Here is a 2,684-nt window from a genome sequence, read left to right as displayed (position 1 = left end):
AGGATGATGGAGTACTCTTGATGTTCCACCCTTAATGGTCCCAGGTTGGAACTTAATTCACCTAGGGAAGTGTTGATTTGTTCCCAATAGTTTTGTGGAGGAAAGTGCATCCCTTGAGGCATCTCAGGGATTTCATGGTGAGGAATTTCCTCATGCTCATGTTGAGGTCCATGCTCTCTTGTTTGCTCCATCCTTTTCTTAGTGATGGGCTTATCCTCTTCAATGAGGATGTCTCCCTCTATGTCAATTCCAGCCGAATTGCAGAGGTGACAAATGAGATGAGGAAAGGCTAAACTTGCCAAATTAGAGGACTTGTCAGCCACCTTGTAGAGTTCTTGAGGTATAATCTCATGAACTTCCACTTCCTCCCTAATCATAATGCTATGGATCATGATGGCCCGGTCTATAGTAACTTCAGACCGGTTGCTAGTAGGGATGATTGAGCGTTGAATGAACTCCAACCATCCTCTAGCCACTGGTTTGAGGTCAAGCCTTCTTAGTTGAACCGGCTTGCCCCTTTAGTCAATTTTCCATTGAGCTCCTTCCACACATATGTCCATGAGGACTTAGTCCAACCTTTGATCAAAGTTGACTCTTCTAGTGTAGGGGCATGCGTTCTCTTCCATCATTGGTAGGTTGAACGCCAACCTTACATTTTCTGGACTGAAATCTAAGTATTTCTCCCGAACCATGGTGAGCCAATACTTTGGGTTTGGGTTCACACTTTGATCATGGTTTCTAGTGACCCATGCGTTTGCATAGAACTCTTGAACCATTAAGATCCCGACTTGTTGAATGGGGTTGGTGAGGACTTCCCAACCTCTTCTTTGGATCTCAAGTCAGATCTCCGGATACTCATTCTTTTTGAGTTTGAAAAAAACCTCAGAGATCACTTTCTTCTTGGCCACAACTTCATAGAAGTGGTCTTGATGGACCTTAGAGATGAATCTCTCCATCTCCCATGATTCAGAGGTGGAAGCAATTGCCTTCCCTTTCCTCTTTCTAGAGGTTTCTCTGGCCTTAGGTGCCATGAATGGTTATGGAAAAACAAAAAGCTATGCTTTTACCACACCAAACTTAAAATGTTTGCTCGTCCCCGAGCAAAAGAAGAAAGAAAGAATTAGAAGAAGAAGAAGAGAATGGAGGAGATGGAGGGAGAAATGGTTTTGGCCAAGGGGTGAAGATAGGGTTGTGTTGTGTGAAAATGAAGAAGGAATGAGGGGTTTATATAGGAGTGGGGAGGGGTTTATGGTTCGGTCATTTAGGGTGGGGTTTGGGAGGGAAATTATTTTAAATTTAAAGGTAGGTGGGGTTTTTGGGGAAGAGAGGATGGATGTGATTGGGGAAGAGGTGATGGGAAAGAGGGATTGAGTTGATTGGTGAGGGGTATTTGGGGAAGAGAGTTATGAAAAGGTGTGAAGAGGAGAGAAGAAGTAGGTGGGGATCCTGTGGGGTCCACAGATCCTGAGGAGATCCTGTGGGGTTCACAGATCCAGTGAGGCCAAGAACTTAATCATCCTTGCTCCAATTAAGCGTGTAAATACCCTCTGTAGGCAATCCTGGCGTTTAACGCCAGATTGCAGCATGTTTCTGGCGTTAAACGCCACTTCCATGCTTGTTTTGGGCGTTCAACACCAGTCTGTAGCATGTTTCTGGCGTTGAACGCCAGTTTTCCTTTGGGGTGCATTCCTGGCTTTTAAACGCCAGAATGCTGCTTGTTTCTGGCGTTTAACGCCAGTTTCATGCTCTGTTCTGACATTAAACGTCAGCCAGATGCTCCTTACTGGCGTTTAAACGCCAGTAAGCCCTTCCTCCAGGGTGTTTTGTTTTCAATGTTGTTTTTCATTCTGTTTTTGATTTTTCAGTAGTTTTTTGTGATTCCACATGATCATCAACCTAATAAAACATGAAATAGCAACGAGAAAATAAAATAAAAATGATTAAATAACATTGGATTGCCTCCCAACAAGCGCTTCTGTAATGTCAATAGCATGACAGTGGGCTCTCATGGAGCCACACAGGTGATCAGGTCAATTTTATAGACTCCCAACACCAAACTTAGAGTTTGGATATGGGAGTTCAACACCAAACTTAGAGTTTGGCTGAGGCCTCCCAACACCAAACTTAGAGTTTGATTGTGGGGGCTTTATTTGACTCTGTACTGAGAGAAGCTTTTCATCCTTTCTCTCCATGGGTGTAGAAGGAGATCCTTGAGTTTTAAACAAAAGGTTATCCTCATTCAGTTGAAGGATCAATTCTCCTCTGTCCACATCAATCACAGCTCTAGTTGTGGCTAGGAAGGGTCTTCCAAGGATGATAGATTCATCCTCCTCCTTCCCAGTATCCAGGATTATGAAATCAGCAGGGATGTAAAGGTCTTCAACCTTTACTAACATGTCCTCTACTAGTCCATAAGCCTACTTTCTTGAATTGTCTATCATTTCTAGTGAGATTCTGGCAGCTTGCACCTCAAAGATTCCCAGTTTCTCCATTACAAAGAGTGGCATGAGGTTTATCCCTGACCCAAGGTAACATAGAGCCTTCTCAAAGGTCATGGTGCCTATGGTATAGGGTATTAAGAACTTTCCAGGATCCTGTTTCTTCTGAGGCAATGTCAGTTGATCCAGATCACTTAGTTCATTGGTGAGCAAGGGAGGTTCTTCTTTCCAAGTCTCATTACCAAA

Source organism: Arachis ipaensis, chromosome B03, assembly GCF_000816755.2.
Source record: "Arachis ipaensis cultivar K30076 chromosome B03, Araip1.1, whole genome shotgun sequence".
NCBI classification, from domain to species: domain Eukaryota; kingdom Viridiplantae; phylum Streptophyta; class Magnoliopsida; order Fabales; family Fabaceae; genus Arachis; species Arachis ipaensis.
The sequence above is the reverse complement of the archived record's forward strand: the minus strand, read 5'-3'. Positions refer to the sequence as shown.